The sequence below is a fragment of the Dromaius novaehollandiae genome, chromosome 4 (genome assembly GCF_036370855.1).
Source record: "Dromaius novaehollandiae isolate bDroNov1 chromosome 4, bDroNov1.hap1, whole genome shotgun sequence".
Classification (NCBI taxonomy): Eukaryota; Metazoa; Chordata; class Aves; order Casuariiformes; family Dromaiidae; genus Dromaius; species Dromaius novaehollandiae.
Window position 1 is genome coordinate 26,337,603 of NC_088101.1, and position 21,963 is coordinate 26,359,565.

Below are 21,963 nucleotides of genomic sequence, written 5' to 3' on the forward strand. Positions count from 1 at the left end.
CCTGCAGTGTGTATTCCCACTTGTAACACAGAGCCCATCTGGAAATGTTTCCAATAGCACATCATTCCTATTTCATTCTTAAGTATATTCAACAAAATGACCAAACCAAACGGGAGGAAGCAAAGCTTTAAACATAAACAAATGATGCTCAAGACATTCCTTCTCAGATTTGTGTGGCTTGTTCAACCCCACCTAAGTAGTTGAATTAACAACATCTTTAATTGGATACCTACGGACTCTCTGATTTTTCATTCGCTTTGAGGCAAACAATTTAGAGTGAAACATTTAAAACACTGTATGACTTCAGTGAAAAGAGCAATACACATTCACCTTGTTACTACTACACATTCATTGTGGTCAATTACTTTCTTTGTATCATTTTTGCAGCCTGTAATGACTCTGGACTGCCAGGCCAACAGCACGTACGCAATTATCTCCCTTTTTACTTCACACTCTACTATAAGAATATTCTGAGCCATCTGCTGTCATCACCACTAAGTCTACAGCCCCTGTAAGTATGTAAATTAGTGCAGGTCAAAAGTACAAACATTTCTTTTTCCAAATGGCAGCCACTCACTGTATAGCCTCGTAACGCACACACCCATCACAACAATCTCATCTCAATTACGCTCTATGGTCATGAGTTGCATGGTTCTCAGATCCTAATTATTTAATTTAACTGTTAGTAAAAGTTGTAACTGTGGATTGGTATAAATAGTAAGAGTGAATTTTCTATTCATTTTTGAATGTGCATGCTGCATTGCTGAACTCTGCTTTAGTATTTAATTCACTTTAATGCAATTAACCACAGGGAAAAAATAGCTCCAGTGAGCATGGAGGAATTCTTCCCTGAGACTGTCGCCCTTGCTAACAAACTGTCACCAAAGCAAGTAAGCTTTAAATCCCAGCTGGGATTACAGAGACTCCTGGAGCAAGTCATCCAGGAGGTACTTGATAAACCAGTCCTCCTCCTTCTAGCTTAGCCATACTATGGTGAAAATAATCCTGGCAATTTTGGCCCCAAACAGTTCCACATTTCAGTCAGATACAATAGGCTTAGTAAACTCCAGCAAGAGCCTGCAGCTGGGGCTGCTTTTGCTAGAGGTGGTCAGATGTGGATTTTTGATTTCTTTTTTCTGACACAAGCACCACACAACTACATCCACAAAGTCTAATGAAAAAAGGTTCAGGTGTTAGGGCATGTCATGCTCGCTTTTGTAAACAGAGGATCAGTTTAGAAGGGGGGAACAATGTCCTCTGGCAAGGCAGTCACAACCCTTCCCCAGCAATCCTGCTTAACTGAGGGAAATGCAGATTCAGCTATAAATCAGAATGCCACAAAGTTCTCTTTGAAATGGGACTGGATTAGAATATTATCCTAGAATACCAATGGGGAAGACCATATTAAATTTTGGCATCCAGAACCAAACTCTGCAGCACTAACACATTTTTTTGGTTTATTTAGCCAGCAGAGCTGCTTCAGCAATTACAATTTTCATTACTGAGAAGTAATTATCTCTCCTCCTCTTATTCACATTTGTCAGAACAACTTCCAAAGAAGTGCAGAAACTTTTTACAAGGTTAATGTGATAGAGCAAATCTGAAATTTAGTGTCACTTCTTCTTCCCTTTCAAAACAGCAGATAAAACAAACAAAAAAGTTCCTAGAATGGTAACTTTATTTACAGGAACATCTGTAGGCCCAACACTGCAAAAAGGAAAACTCCTCACCTTCTTACCTTTGTACTAGAAAATCCACCAATATAGATTGATAAATGTACCACTTTCCTAACAAAATGATGCAAATGATACAGGTGAGACACACTTAGTGACATATGTAGACAGGATAGAAAAGAATAGAAAGCTAGAAATACAAAAAATACCACAATAAAGAGGAACTACTACTGATAAGAGGTCCAATTTTTGCCTGCTGGCTTTGGGATTTTTTTAAAGACTTCATCTTTATAAAAGCTTAAATACCAAATAATGCTGATACTGGAATAGCTGTAGGAGGAATATTTCAATATTGGCACTGTCCCATCCAATTTGGAACCTCATCTGATTACACTAATGCTGAAATAGATAAAACAGGAAACCATATTGGGTATTTATAGCCAAAAGCTTTTGTATCTGTAAATTACAAAAGGATAGCCAACACTCCCGACTGTCAGATTGCACTACCAGATTTCCACACTTACACAGAAAGGTCAAATGAGTTTCATAAATTGGATGTTAAAACCTGAGTATGTTCAAGAAATAATACAGTTAATGCCTGAGGCCTAATCATCTGAACATGCTTCAACTGTCCTATCATAAGTTGCCAGAAAAGCATTTGATAGCATTGAATGGCGTTAAACATCTTGTAGCCGTTCTCAGGAAAATTCTGCTTGAGACTAACATCATCCAAAAGGCTTGAAATACTCTATAAAGTACACTGATAAAACAGATGGATACAAATCCTGTCCATTTCAGCAAAAAACACGAGCCCTTCAAGTATGTCTACTTCCTCTCCTTTTAACATCTCCTTAGAGACACCTACTACTTATTCATATTACATTCACAGTACATTTTATGCTACAGATAAAATACTGCTAGCATGACCTACTGGCAATCAAAATACTTAGAATCAATGTCATAGCTAATACAAGGTGACTGAGAGGAACCTTTAAATATACCTTCATATCTTTTCTGTACTTTACCCATTCCAGTTCACTTAGTGGGACCCCCTTTCCGCCAACATCCTTTATTCATACACTGTATGAACTATATCAATATTTTTCAGCCATACATTATGGTGTCAGCCTACAGTAGAATAAATATCATAACAAGAGATGGCGGGGATTATAACTAGGATGATGACAACAAGATACAAAAATTAAGAATATCAGTAGATAAATAACAAATTGAAGAGTAACTGTCATCTGTTTTTTGTGAGATAAACATCTATGTTCTCAGCATAAATTCTACACTCAGTTCCCTTTTTCTCTCCATTCTTGCCCAGCGAAAATCGTCAAACAATGCTCTTGGTCACCACACACACCAATAAAGATGTTTCTCAGTGCAGAATTCTGGCATCAATGTTTTCTTAGCAGCCACTGACAGGCTGCCTGTTTACAGAATATTTCGTTTTCAGTATTGTACCTGCTGTCTGCAAAATTATGAATGATGTTATTTTCAAAGAGCAATTACTGTTGTCCTATCTGAACTTCCATCATACCCATGAGAGTCTTCCTGATGTCTTTAATAGGAACAGGCTTCAGCCAACTGAGCACTTTTGTAAATCCCCTCCTCAAAGACAGGAGGAAAGCACAAGCCACCATAACCATACTAAGAAATATCAAAAACACATAAGCTCTCTGTAACGCAGATCTTCTCAAAATTAATACCCCAACCCAGTGAAAACGATAGACAGACAGACCTCTGACCTCATGTGGAGATGATCACAGAAGTGAGGGCTGCATTTCTAAACAAATCCTTATGCACTCTCCACAAAGACTACATAAGGCAAGGCAGAGAACAGGAAAAAAAGGGGGGCAAAAGAGCAATTTGTTCCATATTCTTCTAGCCATATATTATCTTTTGTTTTAAAATGTTCGAGTCTTCTTTACTTTTTCACTACCTTTGCTCCAAAACTACTAAGAAAAAGATACAATTATTATTCAATTTCCAGATGAGCTGATATTGCACAATTTAAGGTTATGATAGGAAGACAAACATTCCTGTTATTATTTGTTTTTCTGCTAATTGTTTCTATTTTGCCTTTCTGGCAAAAGGTAAGAGTTCACAAACAGTGGAAACCATGCTCCAAACACCTATTTATTCCATTGTAAGCGGCAAAAACGTACAACAGAGCATAAGGGTCACCGATGGTGCTGCTATGAAAATGGCTAGAAAACATTTCTTTCCTCTGTGACAGGGTACGTGTGTGGAGTGAGCTGAACAATTAAGTGTTTGGTGGGAATTCTACCCACAGAAAAAGCATATATCACACAAAAGAATAAACAAAAATCCAATTTTCTGTCAAAAAAATAAGTGTCATTAGAAAACTTTCTCTCAATCTTTGCACAGACTACTATGTGTCTCTGCGGGCGAGATTCAGTTGATTAAACACAAGTGTCTAGTGCCATTTTAGCAGCCTTAGGGCATGTGAAAATGTCTCCATGGGGCTGACAAATGACAGGACTTACAGGAAATGCCCTTCCAGAGTGGCAACTGGAGGCCAAGTGGGTTGCTCTAGGGCATCTTAAAGAGCACAATATGGCTATGCTTAGGTAACTGAATCCCACCCACAGCTTATGCCTCATCAGTCTTAGAATCTGCGTGTTCAGATCTGTAATACGAAATTCGGTGGGTTTTGGGGTTTTTTTTTCCTGATGGAGAGGAATCAACTTGAAGCAAAAAGCATTAGTGAGGCACTGAAAGACCAGAAAAGGCATAAAGAGACGAAGGGGGAAAATAAACAGGGGGAAAAGAAGCATCAGAAGAAGAACATGGAAGATGAACTGAAGTCTACAGTTCTGAGATATCCAGACATCGATCCTGAGGCAGGAAAACCTATATGTAAAGCTCTCTTCTGCAGCCATCCACTCTTGGATTTGTCATTCACTCTTGCAACTGTCATTCACATTTACACCCTTTCTATCTCACCTAGCAAAATGGAACAGAATCTGAATGTTGCACAGTGGTAACAGGTGGTGATAATCCCATGGATTTCCTTGAAGATATTATGGGAAATTAAGTTTTCACTGCCTGGCCCACGCTACTAATATAAAAATGCAAACAAAGAGTACAGGGGAGAGCTGGAGGAGGGGATGTCTGCTTCTGATTAGAGGGGAGGAATAGTGCACACTTTGCCTGAAGGTTCCAGGACCAGCAATCATCCCATGTCAATGTCTGCATCTCCCTCCGAGTTGTAATGCTACTTATTCCTTAGCCACCTAATTCCACTTGTGTTTCCTAAGCAGTGAATGTATTTAGTGACAGCTGATGGATAAAAGAGCTGCTCTCCAAACACAGACTTTGCACACAGTAATGCCTATCTGATTTGGAGTCACTGTGCTTTTTCTGTACCTGAAAAAAAGAAAGTGACTGCAGTATTTGTAAAGAATTAATTTATTTGTTCATCCTTGAGGATGAAGAATAACACTGATGCCTTCAAGTTATGAAAAGACTTGTTTCCTGAGAAATATCTTCTGTGTTACTTCAGAGCTATTTTCTAAGAGATGACCACAGCTTAGAGTCAAAATAAATGAAATTTCACACTTCTTTATTGTACATAGGTCCTCAGTTAAACTGCCACTTCCACCTGAGAAAACAGATATTACGCATGTACATGCCATAGGTTCTTCAAATTATTTGTTTTTAAGCAAGGGCAGAATATTGCAGTCTTTATTCACCATTTCTGTCCATACACGTACAGTGTGCATCAAGATTACCTATTGGGGAACAGTGCAAGGCAGTTAAGAATCACAGCTGCTACTTATCAAGATTGGGTGGCCTATCTAAGATGCTTGCCAGAGTTGCTTTGCATTGGAAGTTCCACTAAATTCAGTAATGTAGACATAGGCATAAATACAAAAGAAAAGTGCACTTAAAACCGCATAGTGTAAGCCATGGGTTTTACACTCATTTTGCAGTAGTATAAAATGGAGAAGCATAGAGAAACAATGATTCAGTCTTTCAGTGCTGTATATGCACTCAAACAAGAGTGCTTAGTTCAAGGAAAAGAAGCTAAATTCCTACCATGCTAACTTGGAGTTAAGTAACATAGAATGAATTCTTTTATTTTAACACAGCTGTCACAAGCATCACAGTTCTTGCAGGCAACTTCTTAGCCCATTCAGGAGAAAAACGAGAGTTTTCTTGCAAGGAGTAAACTAAAGACCCACTCTTGTACAGAAACGTGAAGAAAAGACTTCTTTACGTGCATTTCACCCTCCCCAAATACCACATATCCGGGGCACAGCTTTTCAAGCATCTCTCCACTCTGGAGTGCATACAGTGACACGCAGACTCCAAATGGGAGCCACTTCCTCTGCTTTGTTACTACCTTGCAACTCCTTATACACCAATTGGCTGCACTGCAAGTCATAGCACATCAGAAAACCTGTCAGCTCTTTCCCAGTGCCAAAAAGTTCAATTCAAGTTTTTCAGACTGTCCCTGGCTAGGTGCTTTTGCCTTTACAACAGGAAAAAAAGAAAAGAAGAAAAACTTTAACTGAGAGAGTTCTATGTTTCCAAAGTTAAAAGGACAGTCTTTTAAGGTATTCTTCAATTTTCAACTGCAACTTTTAATACAAAATATCACGCACAAAACCTACTAGATCAAAATGGTATCTTTAGCTAGGCAGGGCCAACATTCCTTTTCAGATGTCCAAGCACATCAGTGCAGTTTCAAGAAGCACCCTAAGTGCAGGTTTATTGCCACTAACATTCAATACTTAAAAAGAGCATTCTATCACTCTACAGAGAAAATGCCATATGAATGTGAAGAGACTACATAAAGAGTGAAAGCAGCAGCAAAAATCCTCACCCCATCTTTCCTAGGGCAATATTTATTCAAAGCATTACAATGGTCTAGGACAGACGAAAATTGTCTACGATTTGAACAACACTGGAATAACTGTAATTCCTGGTAACAATGAATAATTATGAGATTCTAACTGGGGAATCTGGAAGTTTTAACTTCATGTTCCCATTTTTTTTGTCCCCCTCTCACTGCTCTTTAATTCAATAAACACGGGTAATTTCTCATTTCACATAGCATAAATGGAGATCCGGGACACATTCTCAACACGGCTCAGTATCTAGTTTTTAGCTCTAAAAGGAAGCACAGTTCTGGATATTTGGCTGGTGTGAAGTTCTTTCAGAAAATCTGTCATTTAATCATTTGTGCAGCACTAAATACAGCGCAGTACCCCAAAAAGGAACCTGTACTCTAGAACTGTCTTCTTCATTTATTTTTACTATACTGCCATTCCAATTTAAAAAGAGTAGTGACAACAAGTAAAATTGAGCCCCATTATGCCAAGGAATTGTACTCAGAATGATTAAAGAATGATCTATGACTCATTGGCTTAGCTCCTCAAAATATTTTAGGTGTTTACCTAGCATTAATTCCCCAAGCATCTTTGATAATCCAATCAATATCTTTTTTCCCTCTTGTTCCCTAAAGTACCTACAAGCAACTTATTTTAGATAAACATATTTCATATCTGTCTACTGATATTTAATGTATGGAACTGGCTGTAAGACTTATTAAATGCATACCACCAGATCTACAAATGTGATAAATTTGATCACAGAGGTAAAAACAAAAACAGCAAACAAACAAAAAACCCCAACTGCTTGTAACTGTGCCATGAATGGCCATCTTCCTCAAGTCTGAATCCATTTTAAGAGATTTTAGTTCAGACTGTTGCAATACAACAGAGACATTATCAACTCCACGTCCTTATCTCAAATGCCTTTTGTCCAGGCCTTTGATGTGGATACAAAATATATGTCATTCAATTTCATTTCAGTGTTCCAGTTTACTTTGCTACTTGCTTTACATATAACATATGTTCAGTTATTAGAGGTTTTCTGCATATTACATCACTTTTACAAGTGACCTCATGAACTTGCACTGCTGATTCAAAAGGATTAGTGACATTTGTTTGACATTTCTTTGAACTTACTTCTACTGAAGGATGGGCTGTTGAACAGAAGTTCATCTTCCTGCAAAAATAATAGAAAATAGGCTTTGGAATCTGTTAAAAACATGTGTATCAGCAGGAAATCTCCTGTTACAACAGGGAATTACTTTTGATAACGCACAAAACTTTGATCAAACCTTTATACTCTGTAGAAACACATTTACCCCTACTGTCTTTCTTAGTTCCAGTGGCTAAGTTACTTCAGATTCAATTACTGCAGTCTGACTCTGATAGATAACAGAATAAAGTAGCTGCAGTAAATTATTCAGAGTTCTAGATTGTCTGTTTCCAAGGTATTCCCACTGAACTTGAGGAAAGTTGAAGGCATTCAGTGGTCAACAATTTTCAAACAACATCTTGTACTGAAAATAACTGTTTTTTTCCCAAAAGGAATTTTCTGTACTTCAGAAAAAACCCTCAACTTTTAAGAGGTAAACAAACCATGCAGTCATTTTTCATTTTAGGTTTCTAATGTGTTACTTCCCAGTGCAGCAAATATTTGAGATTTTCTTTTCTTTTCTTGTTTAGTTTTGTAAAGGAAGAAACATGAGGAGAATGAGTGGAGGAGGGGACACAAAAACAATAAAAGGACGTGAGTGCAGTGAAAAAATAATGTACTGTTTTTTAACTGAAAATTCTCTCTGTCCTGCCTGGCTGTCTTTGCTACAGTGTCAGAAACAACATTTCTTCATAAAGAAATTCAGGGGTCATTCCTTTGCCACTGTGGAATTCAACCTTGAATTATAGAATCAACTTTTCCAGGGATAAACATAGCCACTTCAAAATGGGATCCATGAAAACCATCTTCTGAGGACAGTGATGCATATGCCTTCCTCCTCTTCCTCCCCAGATGGAGCAACATATCCTTCTCTGTTACAAACTCCCCTCTATTCCAGGCCATTGCCATCAAAAATAGGAAAATCAGAGAAGAGAATTCAATGCAAGTTTTCCAAATTCAGTGCAAGAGCTTTATTCACTGAAACACTGGATAAAAGGAATGGATCATCAACACAGTTGTGCAGAATGTAGAGCATTTATCTATTAGTTACACACCAAGGACACCTCCTGATGAAAGCCTTCAAGAGATGATGCTCTACAGTCTGCAAGCATGAGACAGAAGATCCTTCCTGTCAAGAGTAAGGCCCCTTAAGGAACATCCACAAAACTTTACTCATCTCTGCAATGGTATTACTGCCAACTGAGACACTTTCAGGCTTAGGAAGCAGTTAAATAGGGCTTCAAAGAGCCACGAATTTGGGGTCTACATCTGAGTATTAAAAAGACCATTCTATTTCTACACATTTTCTAGAGAATTATGGTAAATAAAAGACAGTTCTTTTTTAGATATGTGGAATTAAAACATCCACATTTTTGGCCTTGGCTCATCTTTTTTTACTTATATTTGTATTTATATCTAGTGTTTCACGGAACTGGACCTACATTTTAATAACTTTTGTGCTTCAGATCCACCCGCACATAGACAGGATATATGTTCTGCACACATATGCTATCAAATAATCTTTAAGATATTTAGTACCCAAATCATTTTTGCCACACATGTATGGAATTATGGCTTGCCCAGAATTACATAATCACACTTGAGCAAGAAGTAATGTTGAAACATGCTTCTCCAACAACAGAGCAGGTTACGACTGAGATTATGGTATACATTTTGACAGGTCTTAAAAAAAAATCCATTTAAATATTAATTTTAGAGTAAATAGACACATGTAACTATTTTCCTCATTGCTCATCTTATTCCGCAAGAAATTCACCTCAGACTACATTGGAAGTGGAAATGAATTTACACATAGCCAATTATGGTGGAATCTTTCTTTGAAAAACAAACAATTTACTTAATATCAGGATATGGGTACAGAAGGGATAAAATTTAAAAATACATTTTTATTTCTTGGCGTACTTGAAAAATACTTAGTTTAGAGATCTTCCCAGCTACATCACTGGAAAAGAAATAGAAGTGAAATAAAAATGCCTTTGGCATGAACGGGGTCAGATTTTTACAAAGGTTTCTTAGTTTTTGTGCTGGGTTTCCCACCTCAGTTTATGAAATCTTTAATTCATTACATCATGTTTACTTCATATAGACAGGACCATTAATGTCAAAGAGAGAAATGTAACTCAAGTGAGAAATAAGCAATGGCGCAACAAGAATAAAAAGGTTTGTTTTCACATGTATATTACAAAGAAAAAAAAACAGAAAATGTGCCCTCACAAAGCGCACACTGCTTTCTCCGATTGTTCTTCACATCTAGCTCTTGTTTCTCTCCTTTTCTCTGACTTCAGGGAAGTTAGAGCAAAGGCTACTTCTCTTATTACGCATGTACAGTGCCTAGCACAACAGTCAAGGTCTTCAAGGCTTTATTGAAACATAGAGGACAACTAAAATGAGACAATGGAATGCACACAGTCCTACCTCAATGATTCTCTAAATAGAACATTTTCCCTAAAAAAATCAGCCGTTTAATGAAGCATATATTTTTCACCTATTTGCTGTGTTTGATAAAATTTGTTTTACATAAATAGATAGGGGAGTGTGTTTGTTTGCACACATACACGTGTTCAAATTAACTAAGTGTCATGTCAGTCCAAGAATCTGGCACAAAACAATACAGTATACTGTTATCCTATAAATCTACCCCCCCTTGGAAATCAGCCAGTGCTGCACTATTTGAAATACAGTTTGCATATTGTCACATGTTTTAAAATACATGGGTAATAACATATATCAAAACCATCTTTTTTCACATGGGGAAAATAAAATAAAGGAAAAAATAATTGCAAAAACAGCCAAATTTTAAGTTAACCAAAAATCCATAGAATAATCTCTAGGCAACCATAAATTATGTGGTGTCCTCACTCAGTTGAAAAGTCACTGCTGCATCTATGGCTTTGGGTTGCAGGGATAGCGCAGGGAAGAGCATGTTGTTGATCAAATAAACCACAATACTTAATGTATGCTTAATACTACTTAGTTTATTTGAGCAGATAGTATCAGTTGAAAAAGTTACTTCATCCCCTTGGTATACAGCAGTTATATCCATTGTCAAGTGCTTTCTCATCATCTACCCTTAGATCCTGCTGGCAGGAAATAGCTAATGCCAAGTACTGCCTGCAAAGATCCAGATCCTCTGTGCCTCTCTCTCATCCACTGAAGGCTGACCCAACTCGAGAACATCTCTTTCCATGCTGAAGGTGCTGCTTACCAGATGGTTATTGATTTTAATGATTACACAAGTAACTATAATGAAAGTGTGCTTTACAATTCTGTTCAGTTCAGAATATAAAAGCAACTTTTATATTTTTATGTTTCCAGCCCTGTGTTATTTACCAAAACCCCCCCCCAAGAACAAAACTAACACCACAGCCTCCTGCACTCCTCCACCCTACTCCTCCACTAAAAAAAGACAAAATACAACTTACAATGCAACTATCCTACCCGTTACTAATTCACGGGTGGGCCAACCTCAGTCTGCTGCTCGAAGCTGAGCAATCTTTTTCGGGTGAGCAATGTCTAGGTCCCTTCAGCTGGGTCAGAGAAACAGACCTGCAGGTAAGGAAAAGTCAAAATAATTACTTTGCACTCAGTGCACACATTAATTCACACACCAGCCATAACAAAACCTGACAGTCTCATTTTGCAGTTCAGTCTTCTGAATTTTCAGTCTTTAAAATCAGTTTTTCCCTTTTTGCCTGGAGGTAGTTTCCTTGAAAAACTTTATAACAAGATCAACTTTCACAGGCTGTAACTAGTCCTACAGAAATCTCTTATCCGGGAATGTTTGAAAATATCGGGGGGGGGGGGGAGACTTTTAAAGCTGTTAAGAAATGTTTCAGAATCGAATGCCAAAAATGGGATCAGATCACTGTTTACACACGTGATTCTCATGGGAATTTAACACTTTTGAAAATGGCAAACCTTATAAGAAATAGTTGAAGAGTTCTTTGATCAACTACCTCTTTCTGAAATCTTACTGCATTTGGCAACTTTGCATTTCTACAGTGAGATACAACTGAAAAACACTATTTGAAGGAAATGGGCTTGTCTTGAATGTACTTACATCAAAAGATGTTCAACGACAGCTGGATAAATAATGTCAAGCAAGTTCTGCAAATAATTATGTTTCCGTGAGTTTACTGGAACATGAGTTTTCCTATTACAACATTTGATTTACCACTTTTATCTGTCAAGAGACTTACAGGCAAGCAAATTTCAAAAATACAAGCCTGACTATATGAAGAAGACAAATTTAGCATCACCTGCAAACACTGACTGTATTCATACCTTTATCCAATAGAAAACAGAAACAGTGCCATGTGACTTACCAGAAATTCCATACTATTTGAATTTCAAATATTAGATTAACACACTAAAGAACTGCAACCACAAATGCCTGCATTAAACAGAGGAGAAAAACATATTCTGCCTCACAGATATTCTTTCAGAGGATACATAACTTAAATCACTCAGAAAGCTATTCATTGTAGATTTTTCATTCAGATCTAGTTAAAACATAAACAACCCTTGAAAATTCAGTTTGTTTTTCCACTTCCTGTGTTATGCAATATACTCAAGTTACACAAGGCTGTTTTTTCAGCTGGATCACAACATGGTAGCATTTGCAGACCAGTGCTGATGTTTCATTAATGATCTCCATAACAAGAAGATCATTGTTTTCTTTTATGTAAATGCTGGCTAAATTACAATCACATCTCAAATTTACTACATTCTTTTTTGGTGGCCCAGTATCAGAGAAGGTCATGTTTCCCACCAGTAAGGACAGGCAAACAATGTGTAGGCTATTTTGGGTGAGTGCCTGGTGATTAAAAAAGCCACATAGTTAATGAAGTCTGTTGGCAAAAAGGAAAACTTAGTTTTTATGTCAAAGTTTTTTTCATGTCAAAACAAGAAGAGAACCTGGTTTGTTAGGTGACATTCAAACTACTCAGTATAAAAAGAAGTTTTAAACAGTTGAAACTCTCTAGCCAAGGAGACAGATCAAACACCTGACTCAGAAGATACAATTTCAAATTCCAGCTTTGCCACAAACTTCACAGCATGGCCAAGCCAATTCATTATTTTATTCTTCATTTATCAACTATAAAATAGAAACAGTATTTTTCTTCCCTTTTCTGAACTACTGATCTATACTCTAAGCTCACTAGTTAGGATTCACCTCTTTATATGGGTGAAAACAGTACCAAGCAAAATGGGATCTGAGACTGTGACAGAGGCAAGATGACCACAGCACACACATTAATAGCCTCAAACAAATACTATAATTTTTAGGCTAACATTTTCAATTGCCAGTCAGTGAGGTTTAAATTCACAAGTCATTCAGGAAACTTCTTTTCCAAAATCAAAACCTTTTATGAAAGTAATAACCATCATACTAAGAAAAATCACACTCTTTGCACAGTCATCTTTATTTTCACATAGAAACTGACACAAAAATGCCAGCCATTCATGTAATATCTAAACACTACTCCAAGCTGAAAACAAGGCGTTCAAAACAAATGTTGCATTACATTGTAAGCACTAATTTTACTGAACAGGGAAACATGCATAAAAAACCACCTGACACCTTCACATGCACAGACTGACTGAAATTTAGAAAAGTAGCGTTTAGGCAAACTGCAGATGCTCTAGGGCGAAACAAACACAGGATATAATGAATAAAACATCTACAATAAACAAGTAAGTTCTATTCCCCAAAAAGCTAAAACTAAATGAGGACATTACTAACAAATGCTTTCAATAAATATGTCAACATTTAATCTCCCACTTGTCTTTGCTTGTTTCATGAGGCAAATGGCGTGTTCAAAGATGCTGCCACTAGCTGTAGTCTACACAAAGACCGCCATGCAATGGGCTCCTACTAGTCATGTAAGGCAGGTGACAGGGAAGCACTCCCACATGCACATAACATGTAATCAGCTAACACATGAATACTGTGGGTCTCACTCAGCTTCCCCTTTGGAAATATTCAATGTCAGTTAACTAAATATGTAGTTACGAACTAAATACCTCAATACCTACGTTCCCAGTCACTGCTTGGGCCCATAAAAAGGTAGGCAGTCTCAAGTGTTTTCTGAATGATTCTGATGAGTTACTGCTGACTGCCTGTGATCGTGCAGCTCTGAAAATGTTAGCAAAATCTTGTTTTAAAAAGCACAGTACTTTGGAAGCTCGATGAAACAGTTGTAACTGCATTCAGGAAATACTGATAAACGGTAACATTGCATCAGAGTTTAAAATATATTATGAAGTGTATCAAAGACACCAGAATATAATATCTTGAACTCCATTTAATAATTGACATTATAATAAACTCAGATGCAAAGGAACTGTTAACTTTTCTCTACAGAAAAACATGCTTGCTTATACCACTTGCAGTCACATTTTCCTAGGTAACATCTTATCCTAGCAATCCAAAGCAGTGCATGGCCACAGGAGCGAGAGCTTCAGCAGGATTAAGATCTGGCAGGTGTCTCTGGAGGAAAGCTTCCACAAACACTGTGAAAAATATTGGTTCAAGTTGCAAAATCAGCAGGGAATACACCACTTATTTTGCACTTTTGTTCTTCTGCTTGGAAGAAAAATAGATGAGTGCATCTTTCCAGTTTTCCTGGAGAAAGATCTAAACACAGAGGAAGACAGCCAGGAAAGGAATGGTTGAGAAGCTGACATGTAACAGCAACAACAATCTGGAGGGAAAAGGCAAAGCAGGGGGAAAATTACTAGGGAAACAAATTTTGCATAGTACCTAATCAATTCCAAGTATTCAGTCAGGGACTGAACTGATTTTAATAAAATTAAAGAAGAAAATGTTCAGTAGAAGTGTGCAATTGAGAACACAACAGTAAAAAATGCCTCTGAAAAACTGTCTGGCATTTGCCAGTGCTTTTGCAATAGACAAAATTCCAGTTCCCTCTATTTCACATTCAAAACCACTCCAACTCAGATGAAATGATGAGTTCCTTCTGATTCTCATTTCCTTTATTCACTGTCTGAGATACTCTCTCATCAGTTTACATACAGAACTATGGAAATCTACCTGAAGTTCAACAAACATTGCTCTTCTATAGCCTTTCTGCCCATAGCCTAGGCTTACCTTAAGAGCCTCTCACCACACGCACATAAAGCCGTATTTACGTTTGCTAAGACGTCAGGTACACCAAATCTAAATGTCCACCCACAGAAAATGTGAATTGCTGCTGGTCTCCCTACAGGTACAACCACATAAACACTTGAGGTCTCTCTGATACCAGAAAGCAAAGGCTGTTTCAATATATTTAGCAAGCTTGTGCAGGGTAACACAGTTAACAGTGGCAGCTGGTGCAAATAACCTGAGCTGCAAGAACTCTTTCATTGCGCATCTTTACTTCCACTAATTCCAGTGTCAAATGTGCAGTTAAAAGGATGTTGTTATTACAATTCACTGAGACAGGCGGGTGTAACTCTAGTCTTTCAATTAAGATAGTTGCATAGAGCCATTAAGGCTCCTTTATAGAGTGAAATAGATGTAACAATGGGATTCCTCACCCAAAACGCACATTTTCACCCAAAGCAAAACAACATAAGAGGCCACTTCAAAACCTGAACTACATAGGCAAAAGAAGTTCACTGGTTATTTTTTGGCAGAACTGCAAAATCTGAATTACAGAGATACAAGGATTTCACTGGGTATATTTTTGGACAGAACTGTGCATCTGAAACAAGAAAGCAAAACAGTAGAGATATAAGAGAAATGAGTATCAAAGCCAGCCAGGAAGCCAGAGCAAGCATTGTGTGCATATACCTGAGAGAAAGCTTTCATGGAAAGAAAGCTTTTTATACTGGCTGGTGCTGAAAAATTCTTGGAACTGCATTCAAAGACATCTTTTCCATATTTTTTTGAATTATTCTGTATTCAGAGAAACACGGTTTTGTACATTCCTTGTAATTAAGATTTCCTTTATATTGCTGTCAGTTTCCTCTCTTAGGGGAAACTACCTCCAAAGCCCTACATTTTGTCCAACCTCTTTTGCTAGAGAGGAATAACACAGAGCAACAACACAGATCTGAGGAAAAAATCCAGGTTCTAAAGAAGTAAATTTGTATTACAGAAAACAAATATGGCCAAATTGAAGTAAAAAATCTGCTGCTCAGTCACCAATGCCTACAGCACTTAGAAACTCAGGAGAGAAAATAAAGATAAAAACAAAACAAAACAAACCCAAGAGCTAAATCAGGAGCTGGAAATTTCACAAAAGGAAGTAAAGCACCATTTAGACTCTTTCCAGAAGAAAAGGCTGAAGTATGAGTTGCATGGAATAATAAAGCATGCTTCATTCAGTTTCCTGCTTAGATGATATGATGCATGCTAAAAGGGCTTTAAAAAACCTGATATACTTACAATGCTCTCTGCCAATAGAAAGCTAAATCCAGAGAAGTATGGAGTGTTTCCAAAAGAGATCATCTACCTTTTGTGCACCATCAGTGAGATGGAAATTACCACTGACCAAAACTCCCCAAAACTCTCTAGAGCAAGCTATCTCCATAGGCACTCCCAAATGTGCAGAGTTCTGTCTGTCTCTGCTGTAACTACAGAAGGTTTATTTGTGGATTTGCCAATATTGTGAGGCCGCAGTTCAGCAGAATGATTTAGGATTTTCAAGGCTGAAAAAGGCCCCAGTGACTGCTCCTTTTTTGGCCCTACTATGCGTCAAAAACCCTTTAGACTGGACACAGATGCTAGTGCTTATGAATTGGTGGCAGTGTCAGCACAAAATCATGAAGTATTTTAGGGAATAGACATTCATTATAGTAGAAGTCCATGTTCCACAAAAGGAAGTTAGTACATCACCTGGAAAGAACTCATGGGACAGGTTAAATCCATAGAGCCACTGACGTTGCCAACTTGTCAAATGTCCAGAAGCCCTGCTGTGCTGTATTTCAGTAGCTCTGAGGCCTGACCACACACCTAGTGACAGAGATGCAAATGATCTGGTTGGTATAGGCAGCCTTGCAGTGCATATTAATTTATATCTGTGTGAAATGTGTGTTATATGCTGATGTGGTGGAGGGCTACAGAGAATTAGACTAGAGATAGGTGCTGCCCCTCTGGCAATGTGGGTGCTGCCCCTCCTCCTAGGTTACTTCTTGTGTGGGTGAGCACATCCACGCTGCCCAGCTCCGTGCGGCATTTCGAGTACCCTGTGGCTTCTCAAATCGGTCACTTGGGGCCGAAGAGGAACTGCAGTGCTGAGCTAGGAAGATCCAAATTGCCAGGGCCACTGCAAGGAAGCTTACCGTGAGGAAACACAAGACTCATTAGAATCTTTCCTCTATTCCCCTCCTTAAATCTATACCTGTACCTCCATTCTGTTCTGTTCTGAATCACCAAAGATGTTGAGCAAACCAGATATAATGTACTTGATTCATGGTGGTCATAAGTATCTGCAGATCCTGTTCAAACCAATGGAAGATGCAAGTACTGCGATTATCAGCAAATAGGGCAATTAGCTGCCCTGTGCTTCAACTCCCACATCCATAAAATAAGACCAACAATTCACTCCTCCTAAAGTGCCAGGAGGGTCTTACACAAAAATTGCTGTCAAGGTACCATTATCCCTCTTTCCCACAGACCATGATGGTGTGTCATTGTGTCAGTTGCTGTCCTGCCTGCCTGGCTAGCTGCATTTCTGTATAATGAAACAATGAGAACAATCAACCAGAAGTCCTCAGCACTCTTTCTTCCTACTCAACTGTCTTCCCACATGGCTATTGATGCCACCCTGTCTGGCTACCTCCTCCTTTTCTCACAGCTGGGCACACCTGTTCTGCCACAGCAGAAAAGAGGATGAGAAAGCGAAAAAGCGAAAAAAACGTTCAGAAAGCATACTCGGGAGTAACAGGGATCAGAATATTATTTTTCTCCTGCCTGATAATTACAAGGAAATGGCTGCAGGTCAAAATTATGAGTGGGGTAAAAGGTGGCCCTGCCTGCAAATATGATAGTCTTAGTAGGCCCCATTCAGCAGCTCTTTTACTGTAAAAATATTATTGCATTGAAGTGAAATACCCTGGCCTCGCTCCAGTAATAACTGAGGCGGGCTATTGTTGCTTTGGAAGGAAATTCTGCTCAATGTGATGGAAGCAGCCACTGCCTACCAGAGAGAAAATTCAGCAGAAACATCTCTTTGTTCTAGTAATCCAGGGCAAGCCTTGATTTCTCTCCCTGCGGACAAAAAAGGAATGCTCTGCAAAGAGGACCTGAGCAGCAGACAGTGGTTTGAATATATGTTGCACTGGTCTGGCTTACTGCCTATTAAAACAGCTAGACATTTTCTTACAGCCATCAGACCTGCTGGCTTCGGTCTTTGAATCGGACAAGTTCACCTAAAAGAAAGCATAGAGTGCAAAAGTTAGATCTAGTAAGAGTGCATACATTTTACTGCTGGAATCTGCTGGACATCTTGGAAATCCTGATACTACAGCCTAAGAGCGTAAGATGAATATAAATAATTAAAATATTTTGACTATTAGACTGGCAAGATTGTTTATCTAGATACCTATGCAAATCTGACAAGCAGAAAACCCCAACGGAACACATTTAGATATTCAAATACACATCCTATGCCTGTGCATCAGTCCTTTGGTGGCCAATATACTGAATAGGAAACATCAATGGTTTGAAGAAATAGAACACAGGCAAGAATTAGCCAGAGAGATACTGTTAGATTGTCTTAGTTCCTGGCTTGTCACTGACACTGTTACCTTATAAAGCAATGCTGGGCGGCAATTACATAGGACTGTTATTCACCAGTAACTTGGCAAAGAAAAAGAAATGAATGAACTTACCCAGGTTGCAGTAGTTTCAGATTGCCTCTAAAAGGGCTGCATCAATTACTGTCACTTATTTGTCAGCAGTACACCATGATTAATTGTCGAGATCCACATTTCTCCATGTCTTACGTCACACACAGCTCTGCTCCCCCATCTGTTTTTATTGGTGTTACAGACCAAAACGTTCCACTCCATGTACTCTGTCAAACCTATATTAATGTCTCACAATGGACCCAAGCTAAAACAACTTAAACCTCCAGAGATTACCTAAATGTGATGAAAATAAAGATGTAAAGAGAGATGACTGAAAGATTTAGTAGGATTGCAAGTTGAGGTGCAAAAAAAGAGCAATAGACTTTAACCTTTCTTCAGCAAAATGAGAATGTTACGATTGCAGAATAAGGGATTTTGTTGTTAGTACTAAAATATGTGGAAAAGTTTTTATCGCTAATTCAGAATAAGTAGCACTTTACAAAAAAAACCCCAAGACATTTACAGAGTAAATTGTTACTTAGAAAGAACAAGTATGTCAAAAACAGCCATAAGTTACAGTTTCTCACATCCTTATTTTCCTGTTTAGGATTGTGCTTATACCTCTGATTTTTTAAAAGCATCTGAGTCCTATGAGTTCTCATGGATGTCAGATATGCAATTAAATGCCTTCTTGGGATCTTGGTGAAAACACACACATATATGTGCTAGGTAGCAAGTAAAAAAACCACCCACATGCACTAGAGAGCAGCACAGCAGGACAACATATGATGAAACAGAAACTTATAACAAAGTCTTAATTGTTAAAACACTGCTCAACACTTATGTGGTTGTTTTCATGTGTAGGAATGAATGTGCTAAAAAAAAAAAAAAAAAAAAAAAAAAAAAAAAAAAAAAACAATTAAGCATATGTTACTTTCATTCTAGCCTTGACAGCCACTGGGACTTTTCACAAATCCTGTGATAGCTGTCATTTTCTGAGAGCTTGAATTCAGAAAATTTGTCACTCTCAGAATTCAACTTTAGTTCTTTTAAAATATACTTCTCTCTCTCCTAGATGGAAAAAAGATAAAACATCTGAAATCTTAATGTTCACCCTCCAGAAGGTTGGTTTTAGAATCCATTTCCTTATGGGGACAAGATCCATTTCAGAAGAGGCTGTGAGGGACACTACTTCCACTTACATAGGAATTATGCTTGTCCTTCCAGCCTTTCTGATCACTTGAAGCATTCCGTAAATTATTTATATTGTGATCTTCTTCCTGCTTTTTGATTGCTTTGGCTTCCAAATTCAGAACTGTGAAAATAGCATAGTAAATAAATAGAAATGTCCCATAATTACTAGACCATCCTCTAGTAATTCTGCAATGGGTAACACTTGTCTCTGATACAATGGAAAAAAGAAGCTGGTAAGTGCCCCTAAATCTGCACATTTTTATTCTCACTACATACAGCCTCAATTTAAAAGGAATATTTTTACTTCCAAAAGAATTATATTTTAATATATTTTGCTTGCTTACCCTTTAGTAAGCACAAGTGATCAAGCATCCTGACCAAACACTAAAAGACCAATATGTCCTCCTTCACTTTCCCCACAGCTCTGTAACGTTCTCTGAACTTGAATCAGAGTCCTTTGGAGTAAGCTGGATGATCACAGTTCTTCTCCTGTGAAGTCTTATTTTTTGTTTCTGTGTCATTAAAGTAACAAGGGAGAGAAGAAGGGAAAATGAGTCCTCCTTTTATGAAACTGAATATTCCTCACAATGTGATCTCTCTAACAACATTGTCAGGTATTTAAAGTTCCCCATTGGGAGAGACATTGCTCTGTTACTAGCTGGGCTAAATAAATTTCTCCTCATAGTAGCAAATTCCCCCCACACGTCCAAGTGCTTTTATACAAAATGATAAACTTCTATAAACAGAACAACCTCCTCTGAAATCTCTGTGTTTTTTACATCAGAATTCTAGTGCTAAAATCAGAAAAAAAAACATAGGCAAGACAACCAGCTCATCAGTTAAAAGTGAGTTTATAGTTTCAGGAGATCTAAGTGGTCTGTAATTTCAAATACAACTAACAAAATTTTGCTTACATTTCTGAACGTGTCACAGTAGGATAACAGTATCTTCTCAGGTCCAGAAGTTGTGGGCCATGTGATCTCTGCCAAAAATAAAAAACAGCATACGGTTACTCCAATGACTCTCTCTCTCATGATTTCTGATCTGTTGTTACTGTTATCAGTAGTAACTCCTCACAAACAAAAAAGCTATTATCTCCAACTTCACTACAGTGATCTCTAAAATCTTTGCTATCATTTCCAGGCATGAGAAACATCACAGTCACCATAATAACAAAAAAGCAGGATAGAAAAAACACCACCACCACTTTTTGACCCAAGAAATTATGGAGATTAAGAACCACATCTACATCAGGCAACAAAACCACATCATAACAGCTTGGTTACCAGTGAGAAACAGATATCCAGTCTCTGAATATTTTTTGCTAATTTCTCAAAAACAGAAAAATTATTCTGCAACTTCATGCAAAAGCAGAGCAAGAAGGCTGAGATACTGGGAGTCTTCAGGCCCAGAGCCAGATAGCCGTGCTCTTGTGATGCCTACATATACAATGTCTGCACAGAGGTTGTCAGGATGGCAGCACTATCAGTAAGATGGTAAGGCAGGCTCCCACAGTTACTCATCCATGCTATTGTGCAGAGTAGAACAAAGCCGGACTCGGACAGATCTGTTCTTTTTCTGAGGGCTTAGTGGTCCCCGAGGGCAGGCCCCTGCTTTTGTGGGGGTGAGGTTCTCTGATTTCTCTAAAGGTATCATCAGCACCTTGGACAGGGTGAGCCTGGGTGTCACAAGTGGCAAATGCAGCTACCCAAATGCAAAATACAGACAAACCCCGTGTCCTTCGGTCTCACTCCAGTGATGTCTCAGGGACATCTATACTATGACTTTTTGCCCAAATTTTCATTACTGGTCCCAGAAATATATTAAACTTGTCCAAAAGATCAGTTAATTTTCCACGCATCCAAAAAGGAACAGGATTCACACAGCGTAAGACAACTGATGCAAGATATTGCCAGGGACAGCTTTCTAGTATCACTAGCTGCTGTGCTAGTTGTGCTGCTGACAGCAGCAGTGGTAGAAAGCTGTAAAGGAAGAAAGCAAGACTAGAACAGGCTTTTTTCATCATTTCCATCTCCTTACAAAGCTCTGGAATGCTCTGCTGCTAGACCACCTCCTTCTAGGAAGCCAGGAAATCTATTTCAAATTTCTATCTCAGAATGCACTTCTTACATTTTTTTTTTTTTTTTAATTCCTGACTTTGGCCCCATGGTCTTTATTTCCCCTTTCTTGTTCTCTGACATATTTCAACATATATGAGCCAAGAGGCAATGTAAATTGTCTTGCGTTGACC

At 38.1% G+C, this 21,963-nt stretch overlaps 1 protein-coding gene across 2 annotated transcripts in view; it reads right to left on the bottom strand.

Annotated features, from left to right (window-relative positions):
* The window catches only part of PRDM5 (PR/SET domain 5), a 197,110-nt gene that overhangs the window by 66,450 nt on the left and 108,697 nt on the right, over window positions 1-21,963 (bottom strand). For both annotated transcript variants that reach the window (XM_064510639.1, XM_064510640.1), the window contains exons 19-23: window positions 20,627-20,694; window positions 20,057-20,224; window positions 16,564-19,833; window positions 11,138-14,422; window positions 7,679-7,718 (exon numbers count right to left, since the gene is read on the bottom strand). The gene's annotated coding sequence lies outside the window, so the exon portion shown is untranslated. The remainder of the gene's footprint in view (window positions 1-7,678; window positions 7,719-11,137; window positions 14,423-16,563; window positions 19,834-20,056; window positions 20,225-20,626; window positions 20,695-21,963) is intronic.